This window comes from Paralichthys olivaceus, chromosome 18 (assembly GCF_024713975.1).
Source record: "Paralichthys olivaceus isolate ysfri-2021 chromosome 18, ASM2471397v2, whole genome shotgun sequence".
Lineage (NCBI taxonomy): Eukaryota > Metazoa > Chordata > Actinopteri > Pleuronectiformes > Paralichthyidae > Paralichthys > Paralichthys olivaceus.
The window spans coordinates 10,088,082-10,107,530 of record NC_091110.1 but is presented as its reverse complement, the minus strand read 5'-3'; the positions used below and the strand labels follow the sequence as shown (position 1 = coordinate 10,107,530).

Here is a 19,449-nt window from a genome sequence, read left to right as displayed (position 1 = left end):
GGTCCAAGTATACAAATGTTTCTTTTAAGTGGCTTGATGCGACTGAGTGTAAAGACAAACTGAACCAACATGTTTGCTCAGCAATATTCAGTGAATACATCACACACAGAGAATAAAAATCCAGAGTCAATGGAAATACCATTCATACCGACCTATTACACTTGGGAATACAAGCAGACAAGACATTTTCTGAAGAGCTGCACGGTGAATTTCACAACAGGAGTCGTCGGGAATAAAGCAGTGGACTCTGAGGTTCTTGATTAGCCTGTTGTAAAATACATAAACATGAAGGCCCAGATAAACAGAAGGAACCTCTTAACCAAGGTGTGCACTCAGTCCTTCTAAAGACATTTCTCAGCATTATGGATTCCTCACTAGGTGAACTGAATTACATTCGATCCAATTTGGTTTCCCAACTTTTCTCCTCCGCAGGACAGAAGACTTATTTTCATGAAGTTGCAATTGAGGTATAGGAAGAGGCAGGAGAACAGAGGAGAGGATGTTAGACAGGGCCACAGAGCCAGTAACTGAATCAGGGCTGCAACCAATTTGTATTTTTATATAACCTTGTCAAATAGGAAAAAAAACAACTGTTTTGAATTTGCATAATATTGCAGAGATACAAACTGAACAAACTGTGAGCACATAATAAACTGGTAGCAGTAGTTGCCATACAGTTTGTATTGTGAGAGACCCTGTTTTCAAACACTAATGGTTGACCCCAGGAGTGGTGGTCTACTGTGGGACAGACCTTTAAATTAGAGGCATTCCTGGGTGGAAAACAAACTCACGGGTCATCTACTTTCTCCATCACACAGCTCTCACGTTCGACTACCAACACTCAAAATTTGCCAGTTAGCACATTTGGGTGTAGTATTTTGTACACTAAATCACACCTCAGAATCACTGCTGCCTAACTGTATCATAATGATGTGTGGACGCTCCTGCCACGTTTCCCTCTTTTCCCACAGAACACATCTGGTAAAGCCAGGGGCTGCTGACAGGACAGCAGGCTTATTAATGATCACGTTCAGCAGGTGTCCCATCGTACTGTATCCTCTGACCTTTCCCTCTGAAGAAAACAGTCGATGGACTGCAACAGCGCCCAGTCAGATGCCCTTTCTCCTCCTCCTTATATGCCCCTGTCAACCATGTTAGAAAACTCAAACAGGCTCAAGCAGCGGAGGAAGGAAATAAATGTCACTTCCGAAGCTTTCTTCATTTTACGGTGGGGTTTTAAAAGTTGCCTGTTTTGTCTATTTGAAGTGCGTCGTTATTTTCTAAGATAAAGCAGGCTTTTGAGAATGTAATGCAGAGAGAGCATTGGATTCTCTAAATCTTTTTTGTGTCTTCCCTGTTTTTTTTTTTCCCTCCCTTATCCTTCCCTGCAGAGACGCTTTTTCAAAATGCTGCATTCTGTGCTTTATGTCATACAATTATGCACAAATATGGGTCAACATTTCCCTGGGATGAGAACTCAGAATTGATTACATATCTTGTCAAGCACTTCGGCTCTGCCATTATCAAATATTGCCGAGAATCCCCAAGCAGTGCTTAAGGGAGCCTGAATAAATTCGCCCTTCATTTTTTTCAGACAGTCAAATGAGTTAGATATCCCCACATCACCTTTATTCCATGCAGGAGAAAAAACAAATTAGTGACAGGTCTTAACGAAGCCTCATCTGTTTTGTACCTGTGTGAAAAGTGAGGTGTTATCTAACACCTCCAGCTCCCTGCTGAAGAGCTTCGCATTCCCCATTTTCTTGTGCTGTGTGTTCAGAGCAGATATCACGGGGTGCCACTAGCCCTATACTGCTTCTGTCTTTGCTCCTGTTTGAAGCTCCTGACAGGCTACATAGCCTGAATCTTCCCTCTGGGAAACCAGCAGGACATTCCTCAGATAGAGACCCTTTAAAGGGTTCCAGTGGTTTGAGCAAAGAGTAAGAGCAGGAGCTGATATTTATGTTTCCATTTCATTCAGAGTCCATCTGAGCACAGGGTTATTCGCTTTCCTATTTTAAAAGGATCACTGTTGTAATTTGGCAAACCTCTTTATCCGATTGAATTAATGAATTCTCCCATTATTACCTTGAATATTGAATTTTATCCAAATAAATGATGTGATTCTTTTTTAGTTACTCGACTCCTCTGTAGATATTGTAGAAATTGCTGTATTACACATTGACTTTCTTTCCTCCAAGGCAGGGACATTGGCATGATACAGCAGGGAAAGACTGCTATAATTTAAAATGTTAAATATAGATTGGATGTAATGTTAATATCAGTGGCCACATCTGTGCTTTTCATGCTGGATATATGAAAGTCACTTTTTATACTCACTTTTATTGTTTTTGAAGTTCCTCAGCTGCTTAAATTTTAATCAAAGTAATAATTTCATATATTAATTTCTGGATGATTTACCCTTTGGGTTGGTACAGGTCTTGCAATACTAGGCAACTAGATATGAAAGCGGCCACCTTGCACATTGGAGACAGTAGCAGCAGGGGATGGAGCCATTGAGGCGATGTTCCACCAATACACATGCTCAACCAATCTGGAGTCTCCGCTGTCAATCAAGGCGTTTCATTACCGGTAATATTTACAATTTGACCATACAGTGAGAACTTCCTAAGATAAAATTAATTTATTCAATGTGCACTTTGATTTTTGAATTTGATCCATGTCCCATCTATCAACAAGGAGAAGGCAGGATTTATACTGTACCTATGCTGCGGCCAGCCACCAGGTGGCAATCTAGATGCTTTGTTTTGACTTTTAGGGATCAGTCATGTCGCCCGTCTTTATTTACAGTCTATGGTTGCAACAACTACTAAATGATGTAATGTTTCTAGTGTCAAACACAGGGATACAGTACTGTTAGAGATACAAAGTGCTGAACACACCGCACCGATTGAAGGACACTTGCTGATGTACTGTTCCTCACAACACCACAAACTGTGGCCTCATAATTTACCAGGTCAAAACAACAATAAGTTGGAACATTTCAAGTTTCACAACTGTCTGTGTTTGCTGAGGTGTCACTGCATGGCATTGCATTATACTGTAAAGTGCTCTTGTTATCTACCCATCCTATGTATGTGCATCGCTGTCCTAAGGGAGCCCGTCATCCAATTAGGACTAAATCTGATTTCACTAAAAGGCTCCATCATTTAGGAGGTCTTTTAGGGAGCAGGCACTGAGATGCATTACAGCTGGCGGATTGTTTGCATTCATTTTCACAGCAGTTAGCACATTCTGCTTCAGCTCTTAAGCAAATCTCTTATTGCCTCATGCTTACTAGAAGCAGCTGGCAGATAGTGACAGATAGGTCTAAAGTCAGAACATCATGCACTTAACATAATATACGAGGGGCTAGATAAAATCATAGGCACAACTCAGTGTAAAACTATAGCCTCAAAACAGATTTGGACCTTATAGTGTGGGAGTTGCTAACCCTATTAGATATGTTGTATTTTACACCTTAAAATGGTAAATCCCAACATTGTGAGATGTGGTAATTCTTTCAAAGAACATAGAACATGTTTGGAGCCAATTTCATGTTTATATTATTGTTGAACCATTACCCTGATGTTTTACTAACCTAAACCAAGTTGTTTAAATAGTGTAACCTTAACCATACCTTAAAGTTGGGTTTCTTTCCACCTAATGTTGCAGGTACAGTTTCATGAGCAGGATTTTGCAGCAGGGAGGTTTAATTTAATTCTGCTGCCTCAGAAAATAGACCAATATGCATCATATTAACTCTTGACAGTGGGCATTCCAACAATGATCATAACTACTACAATCCCTGTTTCATGCTTTGGACATAACATAACTAACATGCAATCATGTCGTGAACTGAAGAAACATTCCTTCCTTGAAGTTGTTTGACAGTCCTCTTCCCATCAATTATTAAATAAAGCTCTTGTGGGTTAGGTCTCTAAGTACCATGAGAAAGGAGACTTGTGGGAAAACTTAGATGTATAATTGTGTGAAATGTGCTTTTTTTTTCCTTTTCTTTCCAAGTCTTAAATCATCCCACTATGATCTTACACTCTGGCCTTCCTTAGACTGGAGCAAAAAGTAATGAGAAAGTAAATATGTCAGTGACTGAAACACTTATGACTTCCAAAGAAGAGCATGGAATGTCCTCACAAGGCAGAAGATTTCAAAGACAGGTGGTGGGCTTAGTGTGAAAAGTGATGTCTTAGAAATACCAAGAAGTAAATCAGAGAACATGACACGCACACTAATTATCGCTGCTGCAACCTCCACTGGTAAACAACCTGCCGAATCCTCCCTTTTGGGAAATGTAGTAGAATGTGTAAATGATCACCTGTTAAGACAAATGAGGTCACCTGTGAGAAGTTTTATTTCTTAGTATTTATATCTGTTTAAAGGTTTCTACTTGCTATTTATGCATCAGTGTAACTGAGCAGAGGCTGGAGAGACAGCCTGACATGACGCCCCTTCTGAAAGCACCCCATCGCACACTGTTGGGTGAAAGAGAGCATAACCGTCTCCCACTCCTCCTTGATTTATATTGTTAGAACCTTTGCACACACTTGCAGAGCTGTCTTCATCTACAGCGTGCTGCTCTTCTCTTTTTGACCAGTCTGTGGTTTTTTGTTTTTTTTAATGCAAATGCCTCATATTTACTATGTTACATTTGATCCTTGCTCCAATGTTAAGATTTTTTTAGAGTCATATTGACAAGAAATGAGATTTTGAGAAGAAAGTTTTACAAGAAAAACAAAAAGAAATATGAAATTAAAAAAATAAACTTGCAATTAAGTAAAGTCTTATTACAAGGACTAGGTTGTAATAATACAAGATTAAACTTATTTAATGAGAAAATGATCACTATAGCAGAAATGTGTCAATTTATTGAGGAAAGAGTCATAGTATACAATATTTTGTTATTGGTGATATCACTACATATAACTTAAGATGCTCCACATTCTGCATTTTATTACATATATCTCCTGACTATTCTCATGATAGACAACTTTTATTATTGCAATATTAAAATATTTTTATATGTACATCTCACACAATTTCTCTCCATTTGTCAAGTTGACAAAAGCTTGAAAGTGAATAGAAGCAAAAAAATTCACATTTAAAGCATTTAATGGTTTTTATTTATTGACAACCACTCAATGTCTGCTGCATCCGAACAATCAAATAAGAATTATAGCCACACTCCCAGTACCATCGATTGTTTTACTGGAGCTTGTGATTACGCTTCAAATACTTTGAAATTGCTTCCATGTATTTTTGTCCTTAAACGTTACTGCATCAGAGTTTGATTAATGACTACCAAGTTATCCATTCTGTTCTAAAACAGATCAACACCGACATGTGTTCTACTGAGCTTAGTTTGACAAATTAAAGGTTTGAGACTGTTGTTACAAGGTTTACACAATCTGGAAGAAATACCCTGACAATTTCTTTTGACCTTCAGTTGACTGACACTTTTAGGCTACAAACGATCAAAATTGACTTGGTTTTGCAAGAAAAGGCCAAAAATGTCAATCTGCATCAGCTACTGCATATTGAGAAGGTACATTTTGACACAATATAAACAATAAGACCTTTTTACAGTGAAACAAGACATATTTTATCAGTAGCTTGGAGCTGTGGTGTAAAGAAGAGACAAGCAAAGAGTCAATTTCACTGATATCTTATAGGATGATCTCGCAACAGCACAGTATCAACTATTACCATCACAAGCCCACTGTGAACAGGAAATTTAAAACATGATTCATAGTGATGTTTCCAGTAAAACTTTATGACTTGCAGAGCAAATGCAGGCTGTTTATTAATGCCTGCAAAGAAGATAGGGCATTATGTATACATGGGTAAAGGAGTATGAAGAAAAAGATGCTGACAATATGCAAGAGTGCAATGTTAATATCTCAGGAGAAAGTGTGAGGCTATCCAGGCAAAGATTGTAACATTTTCTGTTTTAACAAAGTAGTCTGCAATGGTCTGTATTGGGAATCACTTCTCAAGACCAGTTGAGCAAACAGTTGCAGTGTTTGTTGTACGAGGAGGGAAAATTAGCTTGAGCATATTATTTCAGTGTTGGCATAGAGTAATTTCCATTTGTTTCTCTACTGCGTGTTTCTCAAAGATTTCTTTTGTGCTATTTTGGTGGATTGGGTAACACTTGATGGTGATGTGATGGTCAAATCAATATTTCACACTTCTATTTGAAACTAAATATGGTATTGACGGAAGGGGGAGTGAGATGCAGCATCTTGTCTGCCAGGAGATTCATTAGCCAAACATTTGTAAAGCAAAAAAAACAGACAAGTCAATGTTACAACATACTATTTCTCATATGACTCATATGTAGCAGTAGTATATGGTACATGTGATTTGGGTACAGGCTATTCTCTGCAGTACCTGCTTCAACCATTATAAGAGTTTAGATATGACATACAATATTAAATGCAATATCTTTATCATATATTTTCAATTAAATAAAAATGAACATCAAACTAGGATGGCACTCACAATCCTTAAACCTCCACCAAGGCCCAACTGTTCCCTGCAATTCTAAATTGCAAACAGTCATAGATATCAGTTCCCTCAATATGTTCATGGTTAATTTAATCGAGATCAATGAATTATTTTGTGGGAAATCTGTGTAAATGTAAATAAAAGCCCACCCTATCCTGCAGTGTTGAAGAAAGTGTTGAATTACTCCTTGATCTATCCCTTTGTTCAAACTTTGATCGGTTCTTTCTTGGCCTATGTCACACGCCATTGAGTAGTTTTTGTGTAATCCTGCTCACAAACAAACCATTGAACAGACTGGGGTGAAAACATAACCTTCCTGTCAGAGGTTCTAACCAACAAGTGAACATGTTTAAATTGACTTGTTCGTGTTAAATATATATTATGGCATTAAAAAAACATCTTACAGAGAACTAGTGATCTAACTGAACAACAGCTCTGCTGGATGACATTCGTTTTATTTTTCCATCACATACTCAGACACCATCAAGTTGTGGGTGGCAGCTGGTTCTGGGGCCACAGAGAGATTTCCTCTGAATGGATTTTTTAATACTGTCTTTAAGACAGACAGACACGACGTTCAGTGACAGCACATTTCTCGGCCAAACCGTATCTGTGATGAAGACATCAGCAGACACTTCTCTGCTTATTGGGAATTCTAGATAAAGCAAAGAGTTTGGAGACTTGGCTCCTTGTGAAACAGACTGAAAAACATCTTTTTTCCTAACACAGCAGCTGAAATTGCCTCTAATATTTGACATGACTGTGGTATGGTCAAAAGAGCGGATATTTTTCATGTGTGGAGATCGTGCTATAAATAATTTCTGGGCTACAAATGTAAAGTTTCATTTGCTTTTAAAACTGGAAATCTGTTGGTAAAAGATCAATGGCCATGAAAGCGTCAGCAAAATGGTGATGGAGGGAGATCTTTTTGGTTTGGCTACCTTGGAGAGGCTCGTGCTTGAAGGCCTGAACAGCTGCCAGAACCCTGGGATGAGGCCTGACTTATGCCCTCATATTTTATTACCTCTTGATGAGCAGGCCTGCGGTGCCATTAATCAAACACGACATGGCAGACACATCCTCTTAAGCCTGGGCTCAGGCTCAGATCCATCTTCTATCCCTCAGAGGCACTAACCTACGCGCTGCATTTTACCTCCGGACGTACTCTGCAGAAATGCAAAGTAATTTCTGCATTAAATTACTTTACATGTTAGTCCATTAATAAGGCAGAGGCCGATGCAGAATGCAGACAAGCAATATGTTTTGCAATGTTTTCCATGACTAATCTGAATATAGGCAGAATTGATAAGCATGTAATTCAATTTGGTTTAAAAGGAGAAACTATTCATTCAGCAGCCATCTTCCAAAATAATCCTATGCAGCTGTAGAGTCATAGAAAGCCAACACATTTTTTTGCTAAAGGGAAGGAAGAACAAGAAAAAACAATGAATTCCTGTTAATGCACTGCCATCAGCTTACCTGAACTCTGCTCAGGAAAGGTCAGGCTGACAAGATGCACATTCCTCTGGTGAACCATGGCCGCCTCATATCCCATTCAGCACAAGCTATTATATAAAAGCTTCGGCCTTCATCGGCCAGCTTGTCATACGGATTAATCTGATCTTAAAAATTCACAGCAACTACACCTCCAAAAGCATTTTTTTTCTCTGATGTAAAATCACCATTCTACAGCGAGTTCCTCAGCTGCCGCATTGCTTGTCAATATGTCTTACTGACCTCCGTGTAGTGACATCTCATCCCCATCTCATTAAAGACCCCAATTCGTCTCCTTTACAATCCACTCACAATTGCATTGAAATTCCTTGTGTTATTGTTTTTACTTAATACTGGTACCACCTCAAGGTATTCCACATATCAAAAAGTAGAAAGGTATTTTTCACCAGTTATTGCAAGTTGAATATTGTTCATATAGCCTTTTAAAAAGACAACCGCAGTATCCTGATTTAAGATGCAGGGCCTGAGCCAGTGGCTCTGAAAAAGAGCTGGTGACAGAGGAAATAATGAGAAAGCCAGATGAGAGGAACTAGTGACAGGGAATCTGTTACAACAGGTGCTGCCTGTCCACATGATTTCATAAAAGCGGTGTGGCTGTGGCAAACCTACTGGGACGTGTAACACTCTCGTAGAGTTGCCAGGACACTATCAGTTATTTGGTAGCTTTGTTTGATTTCTCCAGTGCTTTGTTGCACTAGTGTTCTGCAGAGGGCAATCTGCCATGCTGACTTCAGCTGAAAGCCGACCGTGAGGGGAGGAGTGCATTGTCAAGATGAATAGTCATGGACCAGTCACTCAGACATCGACTAGTTCTGACCTGTGTGCCATCCCTGACTTCTCTCATTTAGTCCAACTCAGAGGGTTGCTAAGCTGTTTGAATCCCTCTCTTACAGGGTGCTGTGGTCAACAGAAACCAACATAGATTAATTCTTGCAACACGTGCACTCACACGCTCATCGATTCTACTGCTGCTGAAAATGTCTGTGTGAAGCTCAGCCCAGGACATGTCATATCATGGGGGAATTTTTTTTTGATTCAGTCGTAGACAAGCACATACTCCCTCTATTCTTGTGCAACACACGAATGCAAACATAAAATGGCTACTGAAATAAAATGGATTTTCCCTCATATCAGCAGTGTTAGAGAAAGTACTCAAATATTTTGCGGAAAATAAAAGAAATACACAAAAATGATTAAGAAGTAAAAAATACGTATTGGCATTACTACTTGAGCAAAAGTAAATGAGTATGTGATTTTTAATGAATGAAAAAGTACTTGCAGAGAGTAGCTTATTATATTAAAGGATATCATTAACTTTACCTACAACATGGATATAGAATGCAATGCTTTGTAAAGAATGTGGTAGAGTAGATATTTTGTTAAGTATATAGTGGATAAAAAGAGACGCTGCATTAAAATAAATCTACTTAAGTTGGGTAGAGATATATGTAAAAATTACTAAAGTACAGATGCTTGTCGTTAAATCCCACCACTGCATATCAACAATTACAACATCAAGTTTTGTTGGGTATCAATTTGAAAACCAACTAAATCTGCATCCACATTTCCCTCCAATCAACCATTATAAAGACATGGAGCATCATGATCTGTGATAAACTGGCTCATTAAGGAGTTTTAGCTTTACGTTTACTTTTTAAAAAGATCTGTCTTAATCTGTGAAACACCATAAAGTTTAGATTATGATCTACTTTCTACATTACAGTGGCGCTCCTGTGAGTTTGTTTGTAGAAGGGGGAGAAGAAGATATGTAATGAAACTTGAATATACTACATGAATGTATAAATATATTTTAAATAATGAGAGTCATATATTGATAGAAATTTGAGAATATCGAATGAACTCTTGAGAAATGAAACCGGCCTACCAGCCCCTCCACCAGGTACATTTTAGTTAATCAAATATAGTCTGATTTGTAAAATACTAGTTATCAATACTAAAATACAAACTCTTATCGTTATGATTCTAACACAACTTTGAGTGTGTGTAGTCAGCAGAGTGTTCACTGGTTGGAATTTCTAAAACTACACATTAGAAGTTAGAAGACAGACTTGCAGACTTACACGCTTGTGTCAGCAGGTGGTGAGCAGGCAAACAGAATGTTCCAATCTCCAAATGAACAAAGGCTGAGGTGAAGTCAAGAGGCCTGAGCACAGACCAGACCAGAGCAGAGGCACTCAACTAAACTGCATTTTACTGAGCTAACACCTAGAGCAAGAGTAAAACCGTGGATGTGAAGAGATGAAACAGGAAGCTGAGGAGCACGGACACTAAACACACAGGTGTGACAAATTGGAGCAGGTGCAGACAATCACTACAGCTAAACCACACAAAGACAGGAAGGAAGGGACACGAGGCAAGAAAATGTCAAAGTAAAACAGGAAATAATTCAAAATATCTGGAAACATGTCAAAGTTTCACAAAGATGAATAAATAAATAGATATATAATTAGATGAATAAACACATAAATAACAATAAATAATAAAACTTTATTGTATTTACAAATTATAGTACAGGGGGGTAAAAACAATACAGGAGATAACAAGATATATGGTATAAAAATGGACAATGCGTCTCTACCTCCTCCCACTGTCCAGAAATGAAGCCAGAATATCCTGGATTCGAACGCTGCCATCTGGCCCATTTGGAGCCAAAATTTGTGCAGTAGTGATTGGAGAGTGGAGCTTGACCAATCACGAGTCAGTCTCACGAGTCAATCATGATGTTCGACTGTTTTTATAGCATCAAATAACTAATTAATACCAAACTTACTGAAAGAAAGCACTTGAACATTGATCAGTGTGATAAGATCTACCTAAAATGACAGACATTCATTTATCTATGTACTTAGTTTGGTCCTTCTCCCATCCACTAACATGGAGGAGACCTATACCTCAGTCAGCTACCAGACACTGTGGCTGCACCTCTGAGGAGCAGTCATGTCCTCCATCTTGATACACAGTCTATGATACACACAGCATGAAGAGTTGTTTGTGAAATTCTCCTCTGACAGTTCAAGAGGTATGTTTCAATATTCTCTCCTCTCTAATAACAGTGGCTGTTCCCAAGCAAGAACACAAATAACTGTTATTCCATTTTATTTCCTGTTCTCTGACGTCCTGGTTGAAATCAAGACACATGGATGTTATAGCAGCTCAGGAAGCAGCAGGAAGGTTCAGTTGCAGTCCCTGTCTCCTGTTTCTCACGTTTCACACTCTCTTTGTCCAAGGTTTGGACATTTTGTTCTCAAAGCTGTATTTTTATTTTTTTTTCTTATCTTGTGAATGTCCTGACCCGAGTCCTGGGCTGATGCATTTCTTCTTCCACGGTTGTCAGTCCATTTTAAAGCGGTAGTGGATCTAATCCTTTGTTTATGTTTGGATCGCAGAAGTGTGACTTTAAAAGCAGTCAGTAAACACCGCGGTGGTGGTGAGGAGGGCTGATCGTGAGACATGATGGATGCTTGGAGCCAGTGTTGTGAGAAAAAAAACTTGATTTCTCTTCACACCTAATGGACTGGCCAGCTATCCCCTGGATTGCGAGAGTTCCTAAATAAAGGCAGAGACCTTTGGCCAAGCTGACAACACCGCTGACTGCAAAATAAAGTTTCATGGTGAAGGTAGATGGTGGAGTATTCTCAGCATAACATAAATTCAATACAACATATCTGGATGTAACAGCTTTTGTGACGCATTCATGTCTTAATCTGGCAAAAGCAGCAGGATCTCGCACCATTTTTTTTTTTATGTTTGAGAACAAAATCAAATCCAGTATTAAGTCCTGCCTCTGTTTGAGGATGGTAACATCACAAAGCCGTAAGCTTTAAACAGAGCCACATTTTAAATCTTATCTCCATGCAGTGTTACGCAAGCACACATGCACACAAAGAGAGAGAGGGTGGAGGAGCAGGCGTCAGCAGAGAGACAGTCAGACAAAACGCCACGCTGCGTCTAACCTTTTCTTAAGGCTCTGCAGCCCGGGGTATTTAGGCATCACAAACATAGAACAGAGCAGTGGGCAAACAGGGAGGCCAACCTGCTCTGACCTCACCAGAAATGGGACGTCTTTGATATTCCCTGGGCACATGACACGAGGTACTCAGATTAAAAGCCTTTTATTCACCGTGACCTTTCCCTTTTGCCCGTCTCCCCTCAGAGAAATCTTCCCTACTTCAGCTGCCGTCGGCGCTGACAGGCCATCCCCGCCAAAACAAAAAAAGCCAAGTGGTTGGGTGACACAAAGTCAATATGGGCGTCTCGTGTTGTGTTTAAACGCATCACACCATAACCTCTGTGTTATTGCCCCTTATATAGAGAACATATGGAAGGAGAAATGCGACCTCATGTGGGAGCTGGTGTGATTAATTACCATTGTTCAGTGCCTGATGCATTTCCAACAAAATGTAGATTAACTTCATTCATGAATGTCAAATGATTAAGAGCTACATGTTGTCTCTTCCTGCCCCGTTAAATCTTTATTGTTGCATTTCAATCTTTTTTTTTTCTTGGTTTTGTTTTGAGCAATTTAACAACAGCTACTCAATCATCCAGACTTCTGTGGTTGACGAGACTCACTGTGACACGTACCTGATTGGGTTCCAGTCTCTATCTCTGTCCCAAACATTGGTCATTATCACCACCCCTGTGTGGACGTGACCTCTCACCCTCAGTATGTCGTGTCACTGAATGGTCACGCAACTGATGAATTCCTTAATTGTACGTTTTGACACTTTAGGGTACGACTACAGCCTCCCTATGACAGCCCAACTATGTCAGAGATTTGTGAGCAGTGCAGTTGTTGAATGCCAAACAAGAAAAAAATACAACATTTACGAAGCATGTGTAGAATATTATGCCTCCACCTTTTAGAATGATGGATTAAAATGAAAAAGTTGCTCCATGAAGCTATAAAAGAGGCTGGCAAGGTCAGTGGCTGAGCTACGGCCCTGTCTTTAGTCACAGTCATCAGTGTTTAAAAGGAACTCATTTGGGGATCCTGTCTACTAACATAAGCTACTATATATATGAAGGTCATTTTTCCCACCGTGCTCGGAAACAACCATGTACCTGCGTCGAGGTTTGTATTTGTATGTATTTGTATTTTGTATCGACAGTAAACACAGGTTGTGGAAAGGTTATGATTTAGCAAGGTTACGGGAAGAAATGCAATTGTGGGTTAAAATGATGCTTTCCTTAAATTTCAAAGGACTTTCATCATCATGTACAGGAAAGCAAACACAGCTAAGGTTGTGGAACAGTCATGGATGAAGAAACTATAGTCTCATTATGCAATTTGAAATGGGGAAACAAACCACAGTCTTCTATGTGAAAATCTTGTGTTCTCTCAACCTATCCATCCACCCCAGCATCCCTAACTTGGACTATGTTGCTTTACGTCATCACCTCAAGACAGAACACAAATTGGGTGATTATTTGTATAAGATGAAGACTACTTTTAGGGGTCTCAGGGGGAGCTGGAGCCAATCCCAGCTGACATTGGGCGAGAGGTGGGGTGCATCCTGGACAGCTCGCCAGCAAATCGCACAGCCAACATACAGAGACAGACGGACAAACATTTAAACTCAAGTTCACACCTAAACTCCAATTTACCTGATCTGCACGTCTTTGGACTGTGAGAGGAAAACCCATGAGATGAGAAAATGCAAACCCCACACAGAAAGGACTCAGTTGACCCAGGAGTCGAAACCAAAAACACTAAAACGGTGTAATGCATCATTGTGCCGTGCTTTTTATTTACATTACTTATTAGTAAATCACATCAAGTTGGTTTGCACTCAAGCGGCACCCAATAGATTTGGAGCAGAGCTTGCACACACTTTACAGAAGTAAACTGAATCAACAAAATAACTGCTCTGACCCAGCTCAGTGCACACCCAGAGCACATTAACTGGAGCAAACTGGGAGCAATGTGAAGCACATTCATGCATGTAATGACAATTGACAAAAGTTTCTACAAAGCAGTTAAGTAATAAAGTGTATATGGAGCAGAGGTGGTACCTATGTTTTCCTTCAATTTCCAGGATTACAAATATATAATCTTAATAAATGACAAGGAAAGCTTGTTTGAAAAATCTTGCTTTTAGTGAGGATATGTAGGAATATCTCACATTTAATAGAGCCTTTAGTTCACTGCTGGGAAACTTTTTATGTAATAGTTTATTTTTACGATCTCATCGGCTTCACACTGGCAGTAGAACTTACTACGAAGAACAATCTGTTCCCCTTACTGAAACACATATGGGGAGGTTCCTCACCAGGATCTAAATGCTAAATATTAGTCTCCAAAAACAAATCACAGCCTCACTCACACTCACACACATAAAATCATTTCTCTCTTTCTCCAACACAAACACACACACACACCCTTCATCTGTCTTTGGTGTACAGATAAAACGTAAAATATTAACATAATAAATTTGATTTGAACACACATTAACATGTATGTTGCTTCCCTAAATTCATTATGTCTGGGTTTTTGGCTGCTGGCTTTGTTTGTCATTGTCCAATTGGTCCATGCCACCCACTGGTAACTTTATCTCTCAGTCCAGCTTTCCATCCACTGCAGCCGATCCCTCTCTCCCTCCACCCGCAAAGAAAAAAACCTGTCCTCTTTGCACAAGGCCCCCTCATTCATTCTAATTAAGCCAACTGAAACTAAATAGCAGAAGCTTTGTTTACAAGCGGCTCGCTGTGCTCAGCATTCTGTGCACGGTGCCACTTGTCTTTACAGCCAGTCAGGGGTTTTATCTGGAGCTACACTTACTGCTTACACTAATTTACATTTGTGTTTTTCCTTTCCACTTATTTCCATATCTGCCACCGTGGGGCTAGGTTTTGTCTTCATGGAGGAAATGTATCAATTACATTTAAGCTATAGCTAATACTGGCTGCCTCAACACCACATCCACACATGCCTGCACTGGATAGAGGCCGAATGTTGATAAGATAACATCATCGTCCACAAGGCAAACAGTCATGCCAGATGAGGGTCAGCAACAATTTTAGGTCTTAATAAGAGTGAGCAAAATAACAGAAAGAAAAGAACTAAATTAAAGGCTGTGCAAAGAAAGCATAAAATCCTCAAAATCTCCTTGACCACTGATAAGAGGTAACACCCCAGGAACAGCACAGCACAATGCATCCTGGGCCACATGTTTTCATTAAGTGAAGGCTTTGCAAAGTGTAATGAAAACTGTGACTGTGACAAAAGTGCAACAAGTGGATGTAGTGCATTTAGGGGGGTTCATAGGTTGAATCAAATTATTCACCAGGATAAAAAGGCAGGCTGTTGTGCTTAAATCACTTATTGGTATTTTGTAGTGAGATAATCTTGGTTGGTTGGTTGGTTGGTTGGTTAGTTGGTTGGTTCATGTGTGTATTAATTTGTTTGTCAGCAGAATTATGCAAGAACTACTGAACAGATTTCCATTAAACTTAGTGGAAGAATGGGACACGGGCCAAGAAAGAACTAATTTAATTTTGCTGCTTAATTTTCACTCTCGTTAACAATGACTGTGTTTCCATGGACACCAATATTCCAATTACTGACCTTAATCCAATTAAGATATTATTTTGATTGCAATACATTACATTAGTTGCTTATATAATAATATAATTTTATTTATATTTCCGTTTACATGTCACAGAGCATAGCCCAATAATGACTCACAATGTTACGCCATTACATCTGACATTATTTCAATAGTTTAATGCACGATGCTACCATGTGCTGTTGTGTGTTTTCTGTCTTATTTTGCAAAAGCTACAAGTCAAGGTCACAGTGATCTCATGTTCTTGTGAATGTGATTAATCAATACTGAATGTAAGGATTTTAATGACATCTTGCAAAATTCACTCACTCATGGATGAGCTGATTAGATTTGAATGGTCAAAGGTCAAGGTTGCTGTGACCTCACGAAACAAGTTTTTGGTCTTGTGAATGCAAAGTCAGGGAACAGCCATGAATGGAGACTGAAGTTGCACTGGTTGGCGGAGGCATACAACCACAAGGTGTTAGTTTTAGTTTTTTTTTTCATGAGATGTTTACCAGAGTGTTCAGAGTCAACCAAGAGTCACAAGTTAAACCAGCCAGTTTTAGTGGATTAGTTACATCCAGTTACACATGATGAGCAAAACAACATCCCAACACTAAAGTTTTCTATGAAGAACCAGGTAAGGGAGAGAGCTACCGGAGAAAACTATAATCTGTTGTGGCAGTTAGCAAGAAAAAAAAAATACCTGCAGAGCATTTAGCTGCGGCCAATTACGCTTCAGCTGGATCATCAGGCAGGAAGTTCGAGGAGAAATTGTTCAGTACCCTCATTGTTGCTCTAGCAGTCGATACGTAAAGGAAATGCATTAATCTTATAAAACGTTGAAAACAAAAGGTGGGATGAGGCTGTGGAAGGAAAGCAGGATTGCTTTTGCTTATATGGTGTAAGAGTACTATATAAAATCTACCTTTATATATCCTAACTCTGTACTGCAGAATGTGCACGTTTTCTTTGTTTATTTGTGAGCAGAATTGAGGAAGAAAAAAAAGTACTGAACCGATTTGCACTAAACTTGGTGGTTTGGGAATGAGCCAAAAGACAACCAATTAAATTTTGCTGTGGATAAAGGGGCACTATTTTTCCTTTCCTCTCCTTTCTTGCCCTATACTCTCCTCTCCTCTTCTCTCTCTTTTTTTCCTTTGCTGTCCTTAACCTTGTGTTTCTTTTCCTTTCCCTTCATATCCAGTCCTGTCCTTTCCTTTCCTTAGAATTGCAGAATCTGGCAATCTCCTCAATTTTATCAGGAAAAAGTGTATTGATTGTAAATAAAATAAAACATCAGACTACTTCATTTTCCTTTTATTTCTCTATTAAATGAATAGACGGGATTGTTGTGTGTTGTAGGAATGTCTGGTTGTTTGGCCTTGGTGGAAGCATGTGCTCTGCCAAGTGCCATTTTAGTTTGCATCTCGTTTCCTTCTCTGGAGCGGACCCATGTTCATTTTGATGCAGGGGATGTTCAGCCCGAATCACAAAATAGCAAACAGGGAAGAAAAGCATCCACCTGCTGCTCCTGAAATTCACTTTAAGGTTACACTTTCATGCACGAGGAATTAGGAAACAGAAAAATCTGCCTAACCAAAATGTGTTGATTGCAAGTAATGCAAATTCACATTACAGCGAATGTCCAGCTCTCAAAAGGATATTTTCATTAAACACATTGGTTGTACTTAGATGCAAAAGAAGCAAAAATAAAATGAGGGAAAAGCCATGTTTTTATCACCTCTGAGGTGATCGGGCCACATGTCAGCTCCGGAGGGGTCTGCATTTTTTCAAGGTTTTGTTTGGAGCGCACAGCACTGCCTATAAGTTGGAGGATTACCTTGGTCCACTCCATGAGGTGCTGGCAAGTGTACAGGTGCTCGCGAGAGAGTGAATGTCTGAGTGTGGGTGAGCTGGGCTCGGCTTGCACGTCGTCTCAGAGCGCGTAAACAACCTTGTGTGCAGCACAGCGCCTCGGGGTGTGAAAGTCTGAGGGAGACGAGGCTTACACCGAGAAGCTTCACTTGTGCTCACATATAGCTTCCTGAATTCGACATGCCCTCGAGGCTTTATAGGCTTCATGTCAGGATCAGTCACAGATTTGTTCACCTGATTGTCAGAAAGGTGCATAAATAGGCCATATAGACGCGTGATGATATGAAATAAGCATTGTGCAAAAACATTCATGTGCATATCAGATTGTAGTAGTTGCACTGTTCATATGTGATGGGCAGAAATGTATTTGCATGTAAAGGCCCGGTGTTCCATTTCATATTCTCACTGCTTCTGCACAGTATTACTTATGATTTCATTCGATCTTCTCTCAGCAGATTTGCTCAGTGCTTCGCTTTTACAAAGGGGCTCATTGTCTTCTTCTGTTAATAGACTATAAAATCTGCATTCAGAGAAAAATGGTTTTAAAAAATACAGCCCCATCTGGTGGTCGTCGGCAGTAAAACATTCATCAGAGTAATTAAATGTTATGGGTTGTTTCCCCCTGCAGCCATTCATTATGCAGCGTTGCCAGCATATCTAGCACCATAATGAAAACTGTACCGCGATAGTTTATCTTTTCAATTTCAGCACAGTCGTTGGTCATCTCTACACAAGTGACAGTTTGCGTGGAGGACTATATGCAGCGCTTCAGGACACATGATTAAACACATGACCTTTATGGGGTCACTGTCAAACTGCCATTTGCCTCCCATTCCCATATTTTTGCCTTGAGTGAGAGATGGAAACCAACAGTATTTATGGTCAGCAAATTATTCAATAATTAATGGTGTTGTTGACTTAATTAACCCCCCCCCCCCCAAAAAAAAACAATATAAATCTATGCAAGGGACAACTCAGTTCTTGTTTCTGTATTTTCCACGTTTCAGGCAACGATACTGGATCATTTGAAATGGTCTTAAGAAAAATCATCATCTTTTCTCCAAGAACTTTTAAGGAGAGAGAAAAACAAGACGTTTTTAGAGAAGATATTTAAAAGAAAACATTTTGCTTTGGTTTGTGGGGTTTCTGTACTTGTTTACTACTTCTAATCCAAATTTTTCATTATCAGGTTAGAATGTGGGCAACCAACACCATCACCAATTACCATTAACATTACTAAGTAAACTCATCTCATCAGCTTAGATTACTGAATAGGAGGGTTTCACAGTTCTGCAGAAGAAAAACTAATCTCATCCTCAGATGTAAACAACCTGAACAGGAAAGCACACACGCACACACACACACACACACACACGCTCAGTCATACACTCATACAGACGTGTCACATTGTGTATCCTTTAAGGCCAAAGGCTTCCAACGCTTATTGTGTGCCTTGGCTCCAGTCCTGAAAATATGATTGAATTTTGTATCTAAAACAGACGACTTGAAACCTGCGGAAAAGCTGCAGACAGAGAAAGAAAACACCATTCCGTTCATCATTTCACCCAACAATTAAGGTTACATACATGACTCATAACACACAAATGGACAATGATGTTTTCTACTCTTCGAGCCCTTTGTTTCAGGTTAGTCATGAGTCAAGCTCTGCTGAATCAGATGTGAAGACAGCATCCTCCACATTATTATAGAATTTGAATAACAGGATTTCACAGGAAAAGACAGATGACACATTCAGTTCACTGTCCATGATGACAAAGAGAATTTCCCTCCAAATAACATGTGAGGTAATTATACTTTCTATTTTTCTTTTTGTATGGAACTCATTTTGGGAAGCATTTTTGTATTTTTTGTGTATTATTTAAGTATTCAACAACTGCTGTTAGTTTCTTTACAGATGACACTGTTATACACAAACCTAAAATAATCTTGGTATATA

General features: G+C 39.4%; 1 long non-coding RNA gene across 1 annotated transcript in view; it reads right to left on the bottom strand.

Annotated features, from left to right (window-relative positions):
• The window catches only part of LOC138405422 (uncharacterized), a 37,321-nt gene extending 26,992 nt beyond the window's left edge, over positions 1–10,329 (bottom strand). Inside the window, exon 1 of the long non-coding RNA XR_011239157.1 lies at positions 10,125–10,329. This is a non-coding gene — a long non-coding RNA (uncharacterized lncRNA). The remainder of the gene's footprint in view (positions 1–10,124) is intronic.
• Between the last annotated feature and the right edge of the window lie 9,120 nt (positions 10,330–19,449).